The sequence below is a fragment of the Dunckerocampus dactyliophorus genome, chromosome 2 (assembly GCF_027744805.1).
Source record: "Dunckerocampus dactyliophorus isolate RoL2022-P2 chromosome 2, RoL_Ddac_1.1, whole genome shotgun sequence".
In the NCBI taxonomy this organism is placed as follows: Eukaryota; Metazoa; Chordata; class Actinopteri; order Syngnathiformes; family Syngnathidae; genus Dunckerocampus; species Dunckerocampus dactyliophorus.
This window is the reverse complement of record NC_072820.1, coordinates 9,229,367-9,254,516: the sequence shown is the minus strand read 5'-3', so window position 1 is coordinate 9,254,516 and position 25,150 is coordinate 9,229,367. Positions and strand designations below refer to the sequence as shown.

General features: G+C 39.8%; 1 protein-coding gene across 1 annotated transcript in view; it reads right to left on the bottom strand.

Moving 5' to 3' along the window:
- Positions 1–25,021, bottom strand: part of spsb4a (splA/ryanodine receptor domain and SOCS box containing 4a) — a 79,479-nt gene extending 54,458 nt beyond the window's left edge. Inside the window, exon 1 of the mRNA XM_054759641.1 lies at positions 24,843–25,021. The gene's annotated coding sequence lies outside the window, so the exon portion shown is untranslated. The remainder of the gene's footprint in view (positions 1–24,842) is intronic.
- Positions 25,022–25,150: the final 129 nt, after the last annotated feature.

The following is a 25,150-nucleotide window of genomic DNA, read 5'->3' as shown; positions in this document are numbered from 1 at the left end:
TGGCTGTCTCCCTCACAGTTCAGACTCTCATCACATCGCTCTCATCTGTCAATTAAATGGCCCACAGAAGGCAAATCTCTCAATTAAATGGGCTGCCAAGTGTGCAGAAAAACTGTAATTAAACATGGCCAACCTAAAGACATGATTACATTAGTTTGACCGCACACATGACTAGTGACCATGTACAAGTACATGTCAAGCAGTTTGTATAGGTCAGATGCTCCAATACAGTACAACAAAAGTATTAAAACTATTGCTGTTTAATCACACTAAAGATGGAATACACAGTATACTACAGAAACAGTATAGTGTTTCCTATACATTAATTTATACAGTACTTATAGCTTATAGTTATAGTATAACGTTTTTAGCCTTTGTTTAACAATTGCATGCACATGCGTTATGGACAATTGTGCAAATTAGACGATGAAGTGATGCAGATAACCGTCCCCCACCCACAGTCAGACTGCAGCCCTGTAAGAAACACTGATGTCAGCATCTCCAAAAGTCTCCAATGAGACCAGAAAAAAAGTCGCTGATTTGTTGCAGGCCACCACAAATAAATGAAAGTATGGGAAACACTGTCAATACTGCAACAGAGACACATACACAGTGCACTTCTTATCATGCATTTTACTTTACAGGGCAAATTACATGAAATGGACAAAAGAGTTTGGGACACACCTTTTAATCAGCTCCACCTTTATAGGAACCACTTGGGGAGGGCCTTTCTCTAGTTCAGTACCCAAATTATCACCAAACATCAGTCACATCTGACCTCACAAATGTTCTTCTGGATAAAATGGACGAAACTTTCCAGAGATTGCTTCCCACTATTTTGCCCACATAGTGGTACAAAAATGTAATGCATATCTGATTTTCATGTCTTTGGTAGTTTAAAAAAAAATGCACTCAAGTAAAAGCAAATGTGGCCATTTAAGGGGAAACGGGATGGCCTCCTCACGCTAGGGGAGCGCGCGCACAGATATGAAGTGTGAACTCTGGACTGGATTATGACGTTATGGCAAAGAAACAGGTCTTGGTCACACACAAACATGCACACAGTCAGAATGAAAAACAGACTGATAGGCATGCAATCAGGAGATGCCGATCCATTATCTCAACACACATTGGAACACGCTGCTGGACAGGAAACCATCAATACTGAAATTACTGAGTAGATTAACTCTTAAACTGACATCAAATGCAAAAAAGCATGCCGGAACAGAAAAGCTGAAACCACTGTGATACATACGGGATCAACGTGTGCTTAAAATTAGACCCGTGTAAATAATGGTTCCTGGTTTCTCAACATTGACTTAGTGTACTTCGGACTTGATACTCGGAATTCAACTGTGTCATCGTTTCCACGTAAGGGCCAAAAGGTGAAAGGTCAGTCCCATATGGCACATGGACAAGATCCATAGTAGTCATCAGTAAGAGCACTCCGATAAGACAGCACTGCTACTGGGTGCAACCAAGTAGTGCACTCCATTTTGCCTCAATTGCTTTGAGACACAATTTATCAACAATCAATTCCTAACAATCAGCATAATAATTCTTCAGCATAGATTTATTGAGTATTACACCAATCCTTAATTGTAAATAATGCATTCCTCAATCTGCGCTTTTATCTTGATGCAGGACACAAGCCCCAACTCCGCCACAAATTTTCAACGGCATATATATTGACATGTTTTTGCAAAGTAAAGGAATCAGCTCTCCTGAAAACATTGCCTCCTTTCACTCTGTACAGGTAATCAATCATGCACAGACGCTGGAATACATACAACACATAAACATATGTGGCTGCGAGTGTAAACCCCCAACACTCCTTAATCCTCATGTTGTGCTCCTCAGAAAATCTGCGTCAGCATTTTAAGCTCTAGACTTTGTCATCCTATTTCCAATTTCCCGCATGTCACATTGCAAAGACACCCATTTAGCCATGTCACACTGGGTGACACGCACGCTTTTGTTGTCATACTATGTGACCATGCTGCTGCCAACATGCACTGAGAGGTCTTCACTAGCACAACCGCAACTTATGACAGCTTCATTGTTTTCTCATTTGGCCACTTGACATTTCTGCTTGATTAAATGTCACTTGTCCCGACAAACCCTCTCTCTCTCTCTCACACACACACACACTTTGTAGGAAGTGTTGTGCGGTGTTGTAACAACTTCACCCGGTAGCTTGCCAACCATGGAAGATGACCACAAGAAATGTCTTACCAGTTAACAACACTCACCAGCACTTCTTTTTCACACTTATTTCTTCAGCAGTGATGTCAGCCGAGTGGCAGTGAAAACACGCTGCAGCTGAGTGCAAAACTTGTCATGCACAAGTTTCTCGTGGCGGCACAGAATTGGAGAAGTTTAATATGACGAACCTCATCGCACAAATGAAGCGGCATCAGACGAGGAACTCCCGTGGAATGGCAGAAAGTCCTTCGCAATAACAGAAAAGAGCGAGCCCCTGTCGGTGGTGAGTAAAGTCAGGTTTAAACGCTTCACTGAGCACCTCCAATCTCGCTATATTATGCCTGGCTGCCGCTGCATTGTGGATAAAACTATACCCCAAGTGCATAAAGAAGTCAATAGGTGAGTTTTTCCTCCTACCTACTGTTGTGGACTATTGTTCTCTGTTTGAGTAATGACACGTCATCAAGCCTTTCCCAACATTCCACACTATAGAATGTCCTAAAAGTATGCACGCTCGTATCTTCTTCCGCTGTGGAACACAAGTAAACAAGATGGCCGCGAGCATCTTCATCACATACACATGAATTGAGAGGAGACAGTGCGCAGGGACACGGCGGAAGACAAATATAACGTAGAGCGATTTGTGAGGTCTGATGCAAATGTATTGTATTACTCTTTTGAGCGCATATTGTTTGAGAAGCCAAATTCTTTACTTAAATGCCGCAGCAACTAAGCAGAACTACGTTCCTCATCACGGAAATCCGACCAGAATTGGACTCGCGGGACCAAATGCGGGGGTACGTCACTGTTGATATAGTCCATTGCTGATGGAGATGTTGTACATCATCATGTCAAAAAATCAAAACTATCCATTTAAAAAAATTGCAGAAAAAATCTTCCCAATACAGTGGAACCTTGGTTAAGCTAGGCTTTTTTTTTTATATTTACTCTTATTTTGCATTGAAGACGATTGCACATAAATGTGATGTACTCTGTACAACGACATTAAAGATTCTGATTCTCCATCATTAATCCAGAAAGTCTGACTAACTGAAATGGACGCTAACGGAATAAATTTTTTCCATAAAAAAATCATGTAAATTCAAACACAAAATATGTTTTTACTTTTATAAAACAATTCAAAATGCATGTAAATGATGAGTGAAAAAGGATAAATTAACATTTAAAGTTATTTTTACCTTCATTGAAGGCGTGATTCTTGACGTGGCTGTTCCTAAACCCACGATGTGGCGGCAAGATCAACATGGACACCACCATCCTGTTTTGCCATGAGCTATTTCTTGAATTCTTGAATTCAATAGTCTTTCTCATCCCAAAATGGAGCCAAAGTAAGCATTTCAAAACAAAGGTGAAAAACACTGTTGAATTCAAGAAATAAGTCATGACAAAACACGAAGGTGGTGTCTATGTTGATCCTGCTCCCACATCGTGTCTTGGGAACAGTCACATCTTCAATTAAGGTAAAAGTAAAGTGAGTAAAGTCTCCGGACTCCAATTTGGGAATCTCTGGTCTAGAATTATGAGTTTTTGTGTGATAGTTTTACATTTGTTTTCTTTGCATTGTCAGGTATGGGCACTGTTTTTGTGATGGTTCCTCATCTTTTCGATGTGTTTTGTGCTTTTTTCCGAAAGAGGCTTAGTGTGGACCCGCCTCGACCTCTCCATTGCGCACGGCCACCTGCACGTTGGTCGTGCTCCTGGGCCACTCATCTACTTGCTACTGTCTGCAGGCCGTAATGCCTCAGTGGCTGTGTATTTTTGTTAGCCTTAGGCTTTTGTTTGACCTGGTGGGTTTTTGTTGTTTTTTTGTTTTTGTTTAGGGATTTAGTTTGTTTTGTTTTTGTTTTTATCTTCTGGGGTAGCAGTGTGTGACAGGATGACGGCTCTGTATCAGGTTGGCCTGATCAATCCACTGTCTTGTGTGCTTTTGGGCCGACACATCAGGGCTCTTATTTTGTAACTTTTCTTTCCTTTAATTTATCAATAAAATCTGTGGACTTGCTTTAGCGCTCTTTAAATATGTTCAACCTGAACAGCAGTGTGACTCATTGTACATAGTAATAAATTGCTTTGAATTATAGGTTCATCATTATAATAATTTGCAATTGCTTACATTTAAAAAAGCTTATATAGCAGTATATTACTTAGTTATGGCACAGTCAACAGACCCTAAAATTAAAACCCAACTACTTATTATATTATATTATATTATATTATATTATATTATATTATATTATATTGACAAATGTAACCATGAATGTGTTATTAGTGGGCGGAGAAGCTTTCTCGTTGCATGCACATTAATAGAGCTGTAAAGTATACATGTTAAATACATTACAAGTTAGACACAGGCATCGACGAAAAGGGCTAATTTAACTTTGACTAACGTTTTGGAAACATTGGTATTAAGAAATAAAAAAAGCTATAATGTGATTTATACTTGAGTAATTGTTAGGAGGATGTAGTGAAGTGGGCCGTGGAGAAGGCGAGGTGTCGGGCAAAGTACTAAGTGACGCTAAACCGCATGGGCAGCCAATCCTCAGAATCTCATTGCAGGTCCACTCCCCCCCCCCAGACACACTTGAGTGGTGGCACCAGCCTGCAAACTAATCAACTTTACTTTGGGATTAGCAGCTCTGGGTAAGCGTCTGTCTGCCTGTCCATGACTCTCTGAGCCCCTCCTCCCTCACTTCAACTCGTTCATTTCTACGGCGGGCTGGTCATGTACCGGTTATATTATTTATTTGTATTAATGTCTCTTCTGTTTTTGTTGCTTAATTTATTGGTATATATGTTTATGTTTCTTATGTTCTTATTCTTTCTTGTGTTTTCTTTCTTTTCGTGGGAGAATGAACAGAATAAGATTTTCATTGCATGGTATAACTGCTGTTTTACCATGCACATGACAATAAAACTCTCTTAAAAATCCCATATTATACCATTTTCCAACAATTACAAATAAATCTCACAGATGTCCCACAATAATGTATTTGAATTGTGTGTATTTGAATATATATTTGGACAGTACCCCCTACTGGGGGTACGCTGTTTTTTTGTGTCTGTTGCTTTTTGTGTCTGTTGCTTTTTTTTGTGTCTGTTGCTTTAATGCTAATGAGCTGTGTTTGTCCACAACAGAATGTGTGACTCTAAGAAGCGCTATAGTGCACATATACACTGTAACGTTGCACTTGTCCAACACAATAGATGCCATATATCATAAACAACAACATGACATTAAGGAATGGGACAGGACGACGCAAGCGTTAGCAACACTAGCATAGCTATGCGAGCTACAGTGCTAACGTTATAGTCATATTTTAGCAGCCACATCATGCTAGGTTAATCTATTTGCGAAAGAAAAACTAAATGACCAAACTTAGTTCCCATGTCCGTAGCTGACTGGCAGATACTTGGAAGAGATATAGGCTTTATTTTAAGATGTGATGTGAAGCCTGCTGTCCTCTGTGAAGTGGTGAAAGTACAGTATAGACAGGGCATCTAGCTAGGCGGCAGGTCAGAGGCTGTATCATGTCCATGAGGAAGGCGGTTTTCCCGCATGATGTAATGAAAACAGATCGCTTGAGCACCTATTTTCTCAAAAGTGGAGCAAACAAGTGAGGAAGAACATAGATTTTAACAATATTTTGAGATTGTAGTGCTGTGCAAGACATTTAAATACAATACCTGACAAGCCACATCATAAAAATAATCAAATTAACTTCTCCTTCCTTGGCTTCGCTGGTCGGTTGTGTCTGTTGTTTGGTTACAGGTCAACTTTTTTTATTGCTTCATTCTGGGACTTTAAGCGGGAAAATAAGCACTCTTCAGTGACCACCATTCATGTGAACTACTGACATTGCTGCCATTTTTTCACGTTGTCTTTAACCATTAACGTGACATCAGCCTTTAACCACTAGCCCAGGCTAATGGCTAGTAATAAGACGGCGAACATTAATGCGGGCCACTGGCCACGATAACATCAGTAATGAGTTTGAAATGGTAAATGTACTAAACTGTTAAAATTCATCGTAAAGGCAAGGTTGGTACTCGCCAAGTTTGGCATACTACTCGACTTTGTCGCCACCACTTTGTTGCACTGCTTGCACACAGGCTTATTGACATCCTTTGGTTTTCCTTCTTTGTTTCCCTCAAATACAAAGTACCTCCAAACATCACTTTTTTTCCCAATTTCATTTCCCACTAAAACTGGTTGCTTTGGTCCATCTGCAGCAGACCTGGCCTTGCTCTGTTATTATGCACTACTCAAGTCACGTAGCTGCAAAGGAGAGGTATGTACCTGCCTGTGGGGGGTGAGGGTGGGGGGCGGGGGGTGAGAGTGAGAGTGACCCATATGCCAGTCAAGAAAACACGAGTTTTGGCAAGTTCAGAACAAAACATCTCAATGCCAAATGTCTTGTTGTATATACAATGTCGCTGAAGACATACAGGAAAGAAGAAGCTCACACATACACAGACTGACCAGCATGCATGTCAGATTTAAGTAGGATGGAGCCCTACATGAATGCTGCTTCTACTGTAATCATGAAAATGAGAGTGGGAATATAGAGCCAAAAATAGGAACAGAATAATGAGCGTCTTATCATCTGCTGCATCGTTTCCACATCTCCACTGCAGCCTCTCCTCCTTCTCCTTGACAGGAGCAAATACTTCCCTGGAGCCATATAAAACATATTACAACAGGAATTATTGCTATTTGCCAGCTCAGTGAGGTTGAATGCGTACTCCTTGTACTTTTCTTTGACTTCACACACACACACACACACACACACACACACACACACACGTGGGACTCTCTGGTTACACCAGCACCTCCGGTGTCTTTGACTTATTCAAGGCGATCACTAAGATCCATTACAGACAAACCAACCTGGGCCCCATGACGCCAACTGATGCTTTTCTTATCACATTATTCAACAATGCTGCCACAACATCTGTCATGTAAATACAACATCTGTTCACTTCCAACCAAGAAAGCCAGAGAGGGAGGATGTCAGCCCGCTCACTCTGCCCCACATCCTTGCTAAGTGACAACCTAAAAGGAATTAATAAGTCATAAGCAACAGCACAAGTGCTCTGCTACGTATGTGAACTTGAAGCCCTTTATATTCTTCGCATTGCTTTTCTTCTTTACGCCTCATAAATGCAAATATTGCACCTCTCATTCACACACATTCGCCTTGCGAGAGCTCAAATTGTGTCATTCCCTACAAGTGAGATGATTTCTCACTCTCACACACACGCACGCACACAGAGCACAGAATGATTTGAGCACTAAACAACAAAGTGCTGACTGGATGACAAAATACAGCAGCAGACTCATTTTCCAAGCGAGGCATTTCCACACAGCAGGTACACAGAGATAAGATGTGTCTAGAAATCATACAAGCGGAGAAATAATCAAATAATGTCATAGCTAAATCCAAACGTATTGGGAGTCTGCCGAAACATCTAAATCAAAGTAGTAGAAAGACTAGACATGCGTGGCAGACAAACATTCGCGGATGACACTACAGTCATCGGCCTGATCACTGGTGGGGCTGAAACATCATACAGAAGAGAGGTGGCGGACCTCATATCTTGGTGTCATGATAACAATCTCCATCTCAATACAGATAAGACCAAAGAGATAATCACTGACCCAAGAACAAGGGAAAAGGAGCCGCATAGACCCCTGTTTATTGATTAGACTGAGGTGGAGAAGGTGAAAACCTTCAAGTTCCTTGGCACACACATCAGCGAGGACCTCACCTGGTCTCACAACACCCAACAAATTATTACTAAAATTAGAGACTGTACTTCCTGAGAAGACTGAGGAAATTTAGCATGTCAACCAAAGTCCTCAGTTGCTTCTACAGATGCACTATCGAAATTGTCCTTACCGCCTCCATCATTGTTTGGTACGGTAACTGTACAACACGTGATAGGAAGGCACTCCAGCGGGTGATCAAGACCTCACAGAACATTGTTGGGGCAGCCCTCCCCTCACTGCAAGACATTTAAAAATGTAGAGTCCTACACACAACCTCATCAAGGACAGCACGCATCCACAACACTCATTATTCACACTCCTACCGTCAGGCAGACGCTACAGGAGTTGGAAGTATGGGACCACAAGGCTGGCAAACAGCTTTTACCCAGAGGCCATCAGGCTTCTCAATCAAGCACTCACACACGCTGCACGCAACGCACGCACACACTCATAACACTTTTATTTATTGGTATTCATGTCTCTACTGTTCTTGTTGCTTAATTTATCAAAATCACCACCTGATTTCACTCCTATTTCACTCCTATTTCGTTGTTTATGACAAAAATGTTTTATTAAGTGACTACTTTCATTTTGTTATTGTTTTTTACAAACTTTTTTTAGTGTCATGGGCACCTTAACCTAAAATGTTTTTGGATATGCATGTTTTGGGGGTGGAGGACAGAACCCATGCAAGCACAAAAAGACAGATTCAAACCCAGATCTCCTGACTGTGAAGCAGACATGCTAACCACTAGTGCAAGACAACCCACCTTTGACTTAGCACCAAATTGTACACCTTTACACATCCACAGCTCCTGCATATGCCTTAATTCTGCCATTAAGAGTCCTGGATTTCTGACACTGCTCTCACAATTTTAAGCCCTTCCCCAAAATTTTGTGGGAACTGGTTAAGTAGTCTTTGCATAATCCTGCTGACCCACAAACGGCAATGAAATTATAACCTACTTAGGGAGTTCCTTTAATCTAAAAATGAGTGCTACAAATATGTTCTGACAGAACACTGATGATAAATATGATGCTGCTGCTTCATCACCTCCAACCATCCGACTGACTGATGAAAACCTGACATATTCCCCCCTCTGTGACAAACACACATATTCAGGGTGGGCTCAATCCCTCCCCTATGAACCTGTAGGCTGTAACACATGCCTGTGCGTCTTTGAATTTGAGACTGTGCTCCTAATCCTAGCAGTGTGTCTGTCTGTACAGCAGCACGGCCTCACAGCGTGCAGCCAAGCTCTGGTTTCCGCTCTGAGGCCCTTGAAGTGGCCTGATGAAAGCCATTGCGTGGTGGCGGTGAGATGAGCCTGATGTCGTGACCACAAGCTCTCAAACAGCAGGACAACAGAACCTCTCCGGCCTGTTAAAAAGAAAATTACACACACTCATCGCCTTATCATGAAAACTGCTTTTTAAATATACTACTGCAGTCAGCCATTACTTTGTTTTATCTTTAGAATGCTTACATGTGGAGCTAAACGAGTCTTAATGCATGAGTTTAACCAACGCTTTATTGTGTGGGCCTAGTCAAAAGAAGAATTTACCTGCTTTGGGGAAGGCAAAGTTAAACTATTCTATCCTATTGTAGCACACAATGAAGGGAAGGAAAGGAACAGAAAGGTGGAGGGATTAAAGGGTGGAAGAAACGCCAGCATGGAAGGGAAAAGAAGGGACGACAGTTGGAGGAAAGGATCAAAGAATGGCAAGAAATGAATCATGTCAAGCAGTGGTTCCCAAACTTTACACAGTCACGTACCCCTTCAGACATTTGGCTTGAAGCCATGTACCCCCTACTGCTGCACACTTAAAAAAACATAAAACCTTTTGTAATCTTCATTAACTTGAAATATTGAACATGATTGATTGGTTTATTAATGTTATAGTACCGGTAAGTAATTCTTGTTCAAAAATGTATATTTTGCATGGTCAAATTTATTTACATATCTTTTATTTCAGCCGGATGTTGGCCGCATCATGAAAAATTAAAGGATGCGGGGGAGCCACTTTGATGTTAAAGAAGATTATTATTATTAATTAGCACCAACAGTTTGGATTTTTTTCTTTATATTGTGCCTTTACACTTTTTGAGGGTGTTAAATTTCAGAAAGAAAACAAGGTAAAAAGGTCAAAGAAAAAGAAAAAGAAAAAGGCAAAACCTTCTGTTCTTTTTTGCTGTGCTTTCACTTCTTCCATTCTCCCTTTACCTTGCTTTTTAAGTAATCGGTTTGGTACAGAAGACACAATTATCCAGACACACTTCTTAATACATTTATATAATCAATCAGTGGTTGGTCTAGACTCATTTCCTCCTGAATCTCCATTCTTCATTTTAACAAGACATTTTGGACAACATGATTGCATTTACAATAAAGCTGAGTTTTCAAGAATGACTGTGCCCCATTGCAGTAAGTGTGGCATGCTTGGATGAGTGTGGTGTCGAAGAACTTGTACAGAACCCTTACCTCAAGCCCTCAGGCCCTCTAACAGGTCCAACATCAGTGACCTTAACAAAAATTCCCCCAGACACTCCAACATCTGTTACCTGTTATGGCAGTAAAAGTCAAGACTATATTGTCTTCCATTTTCCCTTCCTGTAGGTGCAGAGATCACATGGCCAAATACTTTGGTCTTTCTCTTCCTGAGACTCACAAAGTAAGTTGCATCTTTGCATTAAATAATCGTCTTTAGTAAAAACCAGAATAGTTTGTCAGAAAATATGCTTATGTTTGTCTTTTGTAGTGGACAACAGTATTTAGTGCTCATTGAATAATTCTTCCATCCATCGTGTTTTCTACTGTTTTGATAGGAACATGATAATGCAAGAAGCATTTTCCCTACTATATATTGCACTTTGTTCATAGTTTGGCTGATCCTGCCACTTATAGTCAGGTGTGACTTATATATTAAAAAAATATAATGTTTCAATTGTTAATTTACACTGACAAAGTGAACATTCACAGTCGCAAGAGGGCCCACTAGGTTTGTGACAGCTACAGTATGTGCTGCTCCTGCCACTTAGTGATGTGGGGTTAGATCGGGAGCTTGGTGAACTTGCTTTCTGGTAACTTGTTTGTTATGTTAATTTAGCCTACTCAGCCTCCCCGGTATGGTATTTATGCTACTGTGTATCTGAATAACTGTTAATGTGCTATGTTAAACCGAACACTTACTCAGTTTGTTGTTCTGTGTGATATTGTGTAGTTTCCTCTCTAAATTAAATGTCTGTTCTTGGCCTTGCATTTGGCGAAATACATTTCTAAATAAATGCAATAGTCCAGTGTGGCATATATACAGTCATGGAAAAAAATATTAGACCACCCTTGTTTCTTCAGTTTCTTGTTCATTTTAACTCCTAATACAACTAAAGGTACCTTTGTTTGGACAAATATAACAATGACAACAAAAATAGCTCATAAGAGTTACATTCATGTAAGAACTTAAGTGATTTTGGGTATTATCAACAAAAAAAACACGGAAGTTGCTAGATATCACCTCTTAAATTCAACTCTTATGAGCTATATTTGTTATCATCATTATATTTGTCCAAACAAACTTCGGGAAAAATACAGTACTGTATGTTACCAAAACCTCTTCACTCCATATATCCATTTAAAAATGCAATAAGTGGGCAAATTGAATTACTTACTTCTCTTGTGCCCCATAAAACATGCTGGTCAGGATGGCAGTCATTTTGGGAAGACAGATCTTTATTAGGGCTGCAACCAACGTTTATTTTCTTAGTTGATTAAGCTTGTTGTTTTGATTAATCAGGTAATCCGTTAGAGGCTATAGGGACCAAATCAACATGAACAAACACAAACCATTAGTGGTTTGGTCCGCAACAGATCATAAAAAGGCAAAAATGTTGATCACTGTTTTCCAAACTTAAAGCTGATGTATGTGAGTATGATGTTTTGGTCTGCTTTCCATGAACATGCACTGGGGAAATGTAAGAATATTCACATCGATTCATCAATTAATAGTTGCAGCTATAATCTTTATATCTATTTCATTGGAGAACCCCCAACGAATCACACATCACTGGAAAACACAGGACTTCCTCTCCACAGCACCACTGGTTTTATTCTTGTTGAGTGGTTTGCATTTGAAATAAGGTCTTAAGATGAAATGAGCTCTCATTGATAGATAAATGTAATTCATAAGGCTGTCTCACTGTTGACTTTGCTGTGATCTCACAGTAAAACATACAAATGTGAATTTAAAGCCTCAAGCACCATTCCACTGCCTTGATCGCAGTTCAGCTACAGTATGAGCACTTTAAGAATTTACAGGGTATACACATCTAACCGCTGCTATCAATGATGCATTATCATATTGCTATTTGCTATTCTGGGACTTAGCAGCCTAGCGTTTAGATTTCCGACCTTCCCTCCTCACCTGGGCGGAGAGAGACGCGTCTATTTGCGGCTACCTATATCACATTTCTTATCATTCTCATATTGCTCTTTGGGCCACGCCGCCTTCCCCCACATCTCCTCACTTGTGTCCTGTGATTAGTCACCTCCATCCTTTGCCATCCCGCTTGTCTGAAATGACTCACTGCAGCACCAGCCTCCTTCTGGCTGATGTGCTCTCACTCCGCAGCCTTTCCCGTCCTTCCTCTCTCTGCCTACACTCACCAGTACAAGCTGCTTCCATTTTTCTTCTGGCTTTATGTGTCATCTTCCATCCCTCTGGCCAAACCTTCTATCTTCTCACATTTCACTCATTCTGCTTCCATCTCTCTTTTTCCTCATTTGTTGTGAACATTCGCTCCATGAACATCTTCTTGAACAACTCTCACCCATTCTCAGTGATGCCCATCACCATGAATCACACTTTTATTTAGAATTTTGAGGAGAGGGGGAAAGGCCTACTTGTCATTCTATTGACTCATCTGCCAAGCTCCTGTCCATCATTAACTCCCTTTTAGACAATAAGGAGCACCAGAGAAGCAGCTGCAAGCCACAGCTGCACTATTACTGACGCCCTGCTGTACGTGTGTGTATGTATGTGTGTGTGTGTGTGTGTGTGTGGGTGGGTGGGTGGGTGGGCGTGTGTGTGTGTGTGTGTGTGTGGTGGGGGGCGGGGGGGGGGGGGGGTGTTGGGGGGGTGTCTGTGTGCATACTGGCTGTGTTTGTATTTAACTTTTCTCTAATTGGAAGCTTTTTATCATTTTCTGCCCTTTGGTCTATGTGTGTGTGTGGGCTGCGAGTAAAGCCCATCACCATAATTAGCAAAGACCAGCCACACATGGGTCTCCCCTGACACTTCCCCTCTAACATGTAAATATTCATGAGACTCTTAAGCACTTTCATGAGCTCTGTAATTGTGGTCCAAAAAAAACAGACAATGTGAAAATATGGGGAGCGAGGAGGGGAGGTTGACATGCATCTTAGATTCTGCCACAAAAGCCACTGAATATTTTTACAGTCGCTTTTTCTTTATCACTCAGGATGACCAACAATATTGTTTGGCTTTGGTGTGTAAAATACTTTTAGGGTAGGACTAATCATTTGACATGGTTATAGATCAAATTGTGATGTGATTTAGAACATGATCTTTTTTTAAACAAACTCTCTATTACTTGTAGCAATTAATTGACGGTCCCTAGTATAAACACACAGCAGTCCGGGCACCGATTTTAGCTGATCTTGAAAATACAGCGGATCGGCAGCTGATCCTGATCCTGAAGATCGGATCGGGACATCCCTAGTAGTTAGAGCATAGAAAACCTGTTTACAACCTTCTAACAAGGTTTTTTTAACATTATTAGAGCACTAGAGACTCTAAATAACACCCTATAGTCAGCTTTACACTCCTATTACCCAATATAGTAGACATAATAAAAGTAAATAAACTACAAATAAGACTCATGCTTGTGTGTGTTATAACTGTGTTCCCTAGGGGAGGTGAGAGGCGGGCGAACAGGAAGGGATGTCGCGGTTCAGAGTTGAGTTTTACCTTGGCATGGGTTATGCAGCAACAATAGGCCGTGTTTTTATTATGGATTTTTATTTGGGATCATTGTGCCTGTTGTGAGATCACTTAAACTTGCAATAAAAGCCTGTTGTTGCGGCAATCAAGTCTAGCGTTTGTGTCTCACTGTAACAGTAACATTACTGACACCTAGTGACCAGTGTGGAATACTACATATCATTCACACAGTCTTTGAATGCATCTTCTGAATGCCTATGTATTTTAGTTCATGTAGCCATTTCTATGCTTGAAAATGCAAAAACTGAGTAAAATTTGCTTCAAAATAAATATTTTTGACTAATAATAGGCCTTATTCAACCACAAAACAGCATTATTTATTAATTAACATATTTTTTAAAAAACATGATAGAGTGAAGCCATGAAATTTGATCCGCAAAGTGGCAAAGGACGTCTTATAACTACTACAGGAAGCAATTTCAGCCGAACCTGTGTGTGAATGCAGAGGAGCTGAACTGAAATCCTGTTGAAATGTAGAGGTGTTGAAATCAAGAATGAATGTTGGAATAGATTGAAAGCTGAAGAGCTGAAGCCGTACTGAAATGTTGCAGAAATGTATGAACATTGAAATGCAGGATGAATACAGAAATATCTAGAATGAATGTTGGAAAGATTTTGAAATAGTTTGCATTTCTGGGTTAAATAATGTGAGAAGTGTTGTGCTAACAGTTCACCAGGATGAGGCGACAAATAAGCAATGTGCAACTACTAAAATTGTTCATTCATTTTCAATTAGAAAAGTGCCACGGAAAATATGGAATTGCAGTAAATGTGGGATTTAAAAAAAATGTATTGATATATAGTCCGCACGTTCTGATTGAGCTGATTATTTTGATGTTGGAATGATTTGGATCGGATGAAAAATGAGAAAGTGAAAGTAGTTGACGGCCAAAGAATGGGGCAGGAAAAAATAAGCAGAATTTCAAATGTGTTAAAATTTAAATGGATAGAAAAAGGTGAGAGGAGGACTGAAACCACAACCACTAAGTTGGCAGACACCTACACTATCACCTGAGCCTCGCCTCCACACAGAAAAAGGGGAACGTTGAATATGAAATTACAGTTGAGAAATATTGGAGTAGTTATCAGAATAAAAATGGCAGAATATAAAATGTTGGAAAGTAAAAATGCAGACTGAATGCTGTGTACTTGCATAAATACATTGAATGATTACTGCAGTTACAGTCATGGAAAATGTAAAAAGACTTCCCACCAGTAAGGGGCACCAAATAAATTGCTCATTCATTTTCAATGACAAAATACGTCACTGCAAATATGAAATTACAGTAAACGTGGGAATATTTTTGAAAAGTCCTGATAGACAGCGAACATGTCCTGCATGAGCTCAACATTTTGACATTGGATCGGTTTGAATCGATTGAAAAATGTGGGAGGAGTTAGTGGACAAAAAATGAGGTGGATTAAGAAGAAGTAGTGGAATAAATAGAAGAAAAATAGTGTCGAATTTTATATGTAACAGGTTATGATTCACAGCTAAAGTAGATCGCTGATTCAATATAGCAACACTTGCTTTTGTGAGAACATGAAAAAAAAATGCCCACATTCAGCTTGGAGTATGAGCAAATAAAACAAGACAAGACTATTCTCAATGTTGGCATGAAGGCTGATCTCAGGTACTGTCTATACAAGTGTTTCCCATGGTTGAGGAAGAGGTCAAAAGATGATGTTTGAAGAGAATAAGGACCAGATAATGTGCATCAGTGTTGTAAAAATAGCAATATTACATAAACAATTATAAAGCAGCAATTGCATTTTCGTTAGTTTGGCAGAATTTTTAACTACTCCACTCCTTGGCAAGAAGTAGAGTATCTCACATTTGAGTCACAATTTTATACTGTACACTTTATACACTTTTCTCAGACAGGCAATAACGTTTTCTCACATTTCTATCTTGTTTAAACACTTTCAAAAAAGTTCAAACCTTCATTTGAATTTTAATGACCAATCTACAGATCGGACACAAGAAATTATAAAGTCACTCCCGTGTATTTCACTCACGTGTCCGTGCCTTTTCGCCCTGGCGCGGTTCCACTGTACTGTAGCAGTTTTGTATCCTTATTAAAGCATATTCCTGCAGTACTCTTCCTGTTGCAGTCCTCCTGCTTCAAACCGAAGATTCATTTACAAGCTAGCAAGCAAGCAAGCTAGACACAGGAGACATGGAAGGGCGGCACAAAGGAGAATGACTGACTGTGGTCTACAGACAATCAGGACGCAGAAAACAATGGGCGGTGCAGCCAGACGAGAGAGGGACGAGAGAGACACTGAACTTTCCCACAGTGCAATTCTTCTTAAAAGGCCAAGATCGGCCTGTAACAGCATTCATACGCTATAATAAATTTAAAAAAGATGCACTAAAAAGTCGGCGAAACAGCAAATCCGCAAAAGGTGAAATGCGTTAGAGCGAGGGAACACTGTATATCAATATTATAGAACTGAATATTAGAGTATTGAATACTATAGAATTGAAAACTGGATATAACTTATAGTTGTCAGTTTACAGCTCGTAAAGCAGTGTCGATTTACTCTGAAAATGTGTCCACGCACAGCCATTATTGTCAGAATAGCTGGCCCACAAGTGAGTACACTTCACAGCCAACATGTCCAAATTGTGTCCTTGGTGTCAATATTAAGTGTAAACACCATGATTATCTAAGCACTCTTAATCCTCTTAGGCATGGAATTCAGCAGAGCTGCACATGCTACTGGGACGCTCTTCCTCTCCTCCATGATGACATCACAGAGATGCTGGATGTGAGACACCTTGTGCTCCTCTGTCTTCTGTTTGAGGATGCCCCACAAGTGCTCAATTGGGTTCAGGTGTAGAAACATACTTGGTCACTTCATCATCCTCACCTTCAGCTTCCTCAGCAACACATTTGGGAGGTGTGTTTGGGCTCGTTATCTTTTTGGAAAACTGCCATGCGGCCCACTCTCCCAAGGGAGGGCTCATGCTCTGCTTCGGAATACAACAGTAACATGATGGAATTCATGTTTCCCTCAGTGAAACGCAGCTCCCCAGTTCTGGCAGCATTCATGCAGCCCCATACCATGACATTACCATCCAGGGGTGTGGATTGGAGTCACGTGACTTGGACTTGAGTCACAATTTTGATGACTTTGGACTCAATTTGACAATATCAAAGACCTGCATCTGGACTTGGACTTTGACATCAATGACTTGGGACTTAACTCGGACTTTAGTTGATGATTTCAAAATACTTTAAGTGAGTGTGTTGAGTAAAGCCTAGGACACAACCAGACGTAAAATTTTTTGGCTGCGCAATTTTTGGCGTTCCCCAAATCAATGCGTTTTTTATTTTTTTGTTCATGGAGAACCTAGTTGTGGTGACCAAGAAGGGTTAAGATCTCGACACGCATGAAGGATGTACAAAATATCTGAACGTGCGTTGGCTGCAACAATAATATATATGTGGGGTGCACAACACACATAGGAGTAGGGGTGAGAATCTCTGGCCACCTCACGATTCGATGCGGAGATACACAATTAAAAGAAACATGAAACAGATTCATTTACTTATTCCATTATCTTTTAATAATTGGAAGGTCACATCTACCACCATATTTCCCATTGCAAAGAACCAGCAGGAAAAGTAAAGTGCATCTGTAGCAGCACGTATAAAATTAACAAAAATCTGCCATTACTCACAAATAAATAATAGACTTCTGAATTAAAACTAAAATCCTGAGCACAGAATCTCAAAAAATATTTTTGCTTTTTAGCAAAGTCAAAAACAGCTTTCATACAAAAATAATGCTTGCAGACGTCAGTATATTAAGAATAACCAAAAAAACGAGGCTGCCCTTATTCACAATTGCAGTGTCAGTGAAATAACGTTGCGATGGGACGCTGTGTCTGGTATCCAAAGTGCGCAACAAAGCATGAAAGCCCTGCTTCTCAACAATCCAATACGGCCACAAATCCTTCGCAATAAAAGTTGTGATTGACTTTGTGATTCGCTTCGCCTTTTCCGAGTTGAGTAGAAAATTTGTTATCACCTGCTCGATGGTTTTGCTCCTCCTGGTTCGGGTGGAAACGTGCTATGTGGTTTCTCATATTTGTCGTGTTCCCAAAATATTTTAAGCTTGTATGACAAAACTTGCATATTGTCTGGCTCTTCGCCAGCTCATTTTTACCTTCAACTACGTGAAAGCCAAAGTGCTTCCAGACACTCGCTTTAAATCCAGCGGGTGCGGGTCGGAGTTTACGCTCAACCATTTTGGTAGAGTCTTACACCATAAACTGTCCGGGCGGCACCTCCGCTTTCTGTCTTTTTGTTCTATTTTTTTTGTTCCGGCAGCAACGATTATTGACATTTATGAATCAATTAATAATCGTCAATGTCCGCATCGCGATGCATCAAAGAATCTGTTATTTCCCCCACTACTACATAGGAGTCCGCAAGTGCGTCGTACAAAAAAATTGACATTTTGCCGAAAGCTGACACTAGCAAAACGTCCAAAAGACACACGTGGCCGTACGGATGACGCACAAAGAGCATAAGTTTGTCCTCCAACCTGAAAAAAGTAAGCGCCCGTTGAGTTTGTTTGACATGTCAAAGAACCTCTGTGGCCAGCCTACAGCATGAAAATCAGCACATCATACGTGTGCCCTCTGTGCGTTTCTTGCATTTTTTTGCATGTAGACAGGCCGTAAGAGTCCATATGACTGGTTGTGACCTCGGCTTTAAGTGCACCAAAGCTCACTTTGCTACATCCACTTCAAAGCCTACTGAAACATCTAATAGCAGTGTGAACATGTTGTGAGAAAAGTGGGACTTGGAGAGCAGTCTGGTCTATTTTTGGATGTACTGTATATGGAGAAGAGGGAAATGAATCGGGTTACAAAACCTTAAAGATGAGATGTGATAACTCAGAAGAGAGACTCCATTTCAACATTTCCAAAGTCACATTACCCAGAAAATAACATTAAAAGATGCTGTTTTCCCACACAATTTTTTCAAGTATGTATGCTGCAGACAAAATGATCGCACGCCAATTTTCTATTCCAGCCCGACTCCACTGCATTTATCCAAATGGAAAGGCCATCACAGTGTCATGAAAGCCATGGAAATCAAAGGCAGACTGCAGCAGATTCAAAATTGGGGAAAGCGCACACACATACATTACAATGACTCACAACAAAATGACAAATAAGCAAGACCTTGCCAACTCAGACACTTCCATCATTTATATGTAAATGAGCACACTTTGCTCTCCAGGAAACACAAGCTGCAGCAACAGTCCGATCAAATTACACGAGATGTCACGAGAGATGATTGGGAACGCCAGAGAGCCAAACGACGTGTGACAAGAGTGGACATGAGAATGTGTAATGAGATGAGATGGTGACAGCTTCAGCTTGAGCAGGATGTTTGCTGAAACACATCTGGGGCAGCTCCCAGAAGGCTCCTACTACTGTATGTTATCCCAGTGTGGACCACTTAAATTGGCTCAACCCTGCTAGAATCTGCCTCAGAGCAGTGTCAACTGGTCCTAAAATACTGATGAAACTTAGCAAAAGGTATGGAACATATTTGCCATATTAAATGCATCTCTGCCACTCACTTGAATAAGACCTGAAGAAACATGCTCCTTTTGCAGTATATCACATTATTAATTCATTTGTTGTGTCCTCTCAATGAAAATTGGCAGTCACATAATCAGAGAGGAGTTTAGAGCCCCAACAAAGAAAAGTAGAAAGATGACACCTTTTTGTTTGTTTGTTGTTTTTTTTTTAAAAACAGTCTTCCCTCGCCATTTTGTGCTTCGAATTTCGCGGCTTTACTCTGTCACGGTTTTTCCAAAATATATTAATTAATTATATTATTATAATTAATTATATTAACATGGTCTGTTATTAGACCAAAATGTGCATATTTACGCTAATGTTACATATTTTCTGCCTAGATTAAGCATTTTCAAGCATAAAAATGGCTAAAGTAACTAAAATACAAGTACAGTCGTCTCACACCACATTGCGCTTTGAATTTTGCAGCTTCACGCTCACAGTTTTTCATAAATATATTAATAAATGATGCTTTTTTTATTGTTGAATCACCTATTATTAGTCAAAAATATGCATATTGAAGCAAATTTGACTTATTTTTTGCCTAACTTAAGCATATACTGTATATATTATATTTATATATATTTTAAATGATCCTTTTCCGACACAACGAAAGGAGACAGACGCGGTGCTCTGTGTGCGTTATAAACAATTAAGTGATCCATCAATCCATTTATTTATTATTACTTATCATTATTTGTTATTATGATCATTTTTGATCATCTTTTTTTAATTTACATGAATGATCTTCCTATGGTCTGTAAAAAAGTACTCCCTCTCTTATTTGCCGATGACACATAACATTTGAATACGCTGATTAGTGAAGCAAATGAAGAACTATCGTCCGTTTCTAGATGGTTTCAGATGAATAAAACCTTCTCTCAATACTCAAATCAAATTTTATTGTATTTTGTAACAAAAATAAGAAGTATTCTAATGAATCCAACAAAATATTTATAGATAACTTTGAAATAACTCGGGTTTCTCATATTACATTCGTAGGTGTCATTGTAGATGAAAAATTCAGTTGGAAACTTCACAAATACATAAATAAATAAATATACATACTGCTCAAAACAATAAAGGGAAGACTAAAATATCACATCCTAGATCTAAATGAATGAAGTATTCATATTAAATATTTTGGTCTTTACATAGTTTAAATGTGCTGACAACAAATTCACACAAAAATTATCAACTGAAATCAAATTTATTAACCCATGCAGGCCTGGATTTGGAGTCACACTCAAAATTAAAGTGGAAAAAGACACCACCTGTTGTCTATTCCATTTGCTCAACAGCATGTGAAATTGATTGTCAATCTGTGTTGCTTCCTGAGTGGACAGTTTGAATAACGGCACAGCAGTTTTGACTGAGTGTGAATTGAGTGTTCCCTTTATTTTTTTGAGCAGTGTATATATATTTTCATGTTATTTGACAAATATTGAGTCTGAACTGCTCCAGATGATGTTGTAGTGTAGAGGTTTGGAGTTGTTGAGAGACTGTATTGGAAGATAAAGGGTTAACTGGCTTTGTTGCTTTCGTAATAAAGGCATTCATCCCCAATTCTGTAATAACACACATTGTGATCCTGCGCTTTTGTATAGTATTGATGGTTTGTATAATCGTGACGTGATAGTGGTGCTATTAAGAGGTGGATTGTGTCGCTTAACTCCCCACTGAAATGAACCACCCACCGCCGCAGCCTTTGGCAATTCAAAAAGTAAGCGAGGAAAGCACTTCAGAATGTGCAAGATGAATAACTAACTCAGTTTTCAAGTGCTGAAAAAACATCAGCATTGGGTCAGAGTACCAAGGTAACACAATGATGATGAGAACAGGGGACATATTAAATTGTGCAACTGACTGTGACAAAGAAAGCTTAAGTCGGTCCTGCTTACATTGGCAGCCCGTCTGACAACCTGGTCCCTGTCCCTGTCTGGCATGAGATAGAGTGAAAAGAAGTTATCCTCCTATTCCGTGTGGAAGTGGTACATTTTTGGCTTCTTACTTTGCTTTTCTTCCCCACTCTGTTTGAAACCCTTTCTTAAGTTTAGAATAAATAAATTAGAGGCTAACTAGTTAGCTCGCTAGCATGCTATGCAGCCGTAGTCGTCTCTTGAGTCCCTGCAATGATCCAATAGTCTGCATTAGCAATGTGGTGTAAAAAAAGAATAATAGTAGTATAAAGGTGACTACGGGGTGTTATTTCATGTGTACATAGCTCTAAAAATGGTAAAAATAAACACATTTAAAAAGTCAAACCGGTTTTCTATGCTCTAACGACAAGAATATGTCATTTATTAATATTGAATCCTACTTTGCGGAAATTAACTTACCGTGGTCGGGTCTGGAACCAATTAACCGCAATAAACAAGGGAAGATTGTATTGTCAATGTAGTCAAGGCATACAACAACATACCTGCCACATCTCTGTTAGATAAGAGTTCTCTAAAGGAGGTCTTTCAAATAATCAGATGAAAACAGAAGAATCAAAGTAAAAATATATGCAAACTGCAGTAGGTTCAAAAAACCCTTTATGGTGACATCCACTCTTACATTATGTAGAGGTCGGTCAGTCTAAGGGGCATCGAGATAAGCGGGTTCCAATGTATATACAGTAATCCCTCGTTTATCCCGGGTAATTGGTTCCAGACCCAACTGTGATACTTGAATATCCACAAAATAGGATTCCTTATTTATAAATGGAATATTTTGTAGTTATGGCACAGAAGCCCTGTTTATGATCTTCTAAATAGTTTTTTTAACATTATGAGGGGCCTCTAAACACAACCATTTTGTGATCTTTACATTCACATTACCCAATATAGTGGATATAACCAGAGAAAATAAGCCATTTAAGACATATAAAACTTGTGCTAGTGTGTGCCGCAGTAAATATGTTGCGTGTGGAGGACAGGAAGTGACATCGAGGGTTCAGAGTTAAGTTTTAGCTTGTTGGGGGTTGTGGCCGCAACAGTAGCCCCTGTTATTGTTACTACTATAATTATTATTTTTACATTATTATTGTAGTGCCTGTTGTGAGATAATTTGAACCTGCAAAAAAAAGCCTGTTGTTGGGGCTACCAAGTCTGGTGCTTGTCTCACTGAACAATCACTGACATCTAGTGTCCAATGTAGAATACTACTGCCAAAATGTGAATGGTCTTAATGACTTATGTGTATTTCATTCATTTAGCCATTTTTATTCTTGAAAATGCTTAATTTAGGGAAAACATGACATGACATGACATGACAAGACATGCCAAATTTACTTATATACTGTATGTATTTGGTTAGTAATAATAGGCCGTATTCATCCACGAAACAGCATGATAAAATATTGCTGAAAAACACGTGATAGAGTGAAGCGCAAAATTCAAACCACGATGTGGCGAGGAACGACTGTATAGTTAAATGAGGTGGGGCTGCTGAGTAAGAAGAGAAGGGAGGTGCTGGCGAGCGGTAGCTGATCTTCTGTAGTGACCGGCTGATGCCATTGTGTAGACAGATAAATGACTCCTTGTCACACTTACAACACTCTTCCTCCATCTTTCAGTCCTCCATCCTCCCATCATGACAGGCCATCCATCAACCAGAAGACGCCACTACACATATGCATTATACGCCTTTATCGGTGTGATGGTGTGCTTGAGTACCTATCTCCTGCTTCTGCTCTCATTTTAATCTCATTCGCACCATCTTATCCACTTGTCCTACATCTTACCTCGTTTGCACTCTTTCTGTGGCTATCTGGCCTTTTTCTATCGCCACTCATCCCCTCCCTGCTCTCTGCTCTTCCCATCTGCTCTCCATCCTTTACGTGTCCTTGTGCCCCTCCCCACCCCGTCTAGTATAGAAAGCTGGGTAAATGTCAAGGTAGCCGCAGAAAGCGGTGACCACTCAGAGCACTAAAGAACCTTACTACATCATTGGAATTTGCATTGGGCATGAGCTCAGGTTGCACTTAGATTGGACACTGAAAATGCTTAAGGTTAACCCCAGGTGACCCCCTCAGAAGTGTACTAATGGCAGATGGTGGAAAAAAAGATCCTAAGTGAAGCAAAATAACAAAGCATTCATGCAAATGTCCTCATTCTGCATCACCACCATCTACTGTTGGAAGTCCTCATTTAAACCCCCACAGCTCAACAAATACAGATCTACAGTATCTATATCCACAACTCACTTACCTGAAGCACAACCCATGCTACAATATTGTATGCTGTCCATGTAAACTCTTGGAGTTACTGAAAAAATGTGGCTAAATATAGAAATATGAACACAGACAGCAAAAAGAGCAAAGGCAGAGCTTTGCAATGATGATGGTCACAAAGCTTGTAACAGTAATATATAATAATATATATATTATTATATATATAATATATAATAATATATAATAATGTCATACTAAGAGAACAACCCCCTCTTCTTCTTATTCTTCTTCTTCTGGCCACTGAATCAACGGACTGAATCAACAGCGCCTCTGCTGGTTGCAGCCAAGTAGTAAACTGTGCTATGCTGCCATCTTGGCCAGGTCACTCTTGTAAAAAGAGATTTTGAATCTCAGTGAGGTTTAACTGGTTAAATAAAGGATGATGAAAGTATGTTTTGCCTCACTTTCATCAAAATGTGGCTAATCAACAATCAAATCTTGACTGATTATTACAATCCATCAGAATATCTGCCTTTACAAATAGCACATTATAAGACGTTTTTATATTTCTTTCCTTGTTTAGCAACATTTAAGGAGTTAAATATTCAAAACACTTCTCAGTATGATGCGGTTACGTTTAAACTACAAAAGCAAAAACAATTGTATAGGGTTTTAGTACGACAGGGTATTGGGTGTTCTTTTGTAACTTATTTGAACAGGTGACTAGAGGGATCACATGGAAAAAATTTAGATGCTTGCTCATCCTAAGTGATTCACCAAAAAAACAGCATGCAGACAATCAAGTTGAAAACTGCACGTATTCTATACGCTACTAAATAAATATCCATCGGCTATTTAGCTTGCTTAAACTTCCATCACCATTGTTTGACGTCAGAGGACAATTTTGCCTACATGGCACCAGTAATATTGAAAAAAAATCAAAAAGTTTGTCTCTTTTTGCCGAAAATGGCTTAAATGCACCAACAAAGCAGAAGAAATACACGCAGCTCGCCTGCCCAACAACTACACGTTGAACAGCATGTAAACACAGCAACACTCACCGCACGGAAGCTCAACTCCTCTCCAAACGTCACTTTTTTATGATGGTTTAACAGCACTGACAACAAAAAAACGATGCCTCTCCTCTTTGCTGTTAAATTTTATTCCAGCGATGTTATGAAGAGACGGGGTGTTTCTTTGTTGCCGTAAACGATAGCTCGCGTGAAGCCAAAGCAGGGGAGCCCCGATACCGTGTGGCCATTAACACGACAAGGAGCGCGCTGATTGGCTTCTTCCGCCATGTTAACTTTAGCGCTATTGGCTAATGCGCTGATGGTATGTTTACGGACTGCCTATAAAGTCCGCAAAA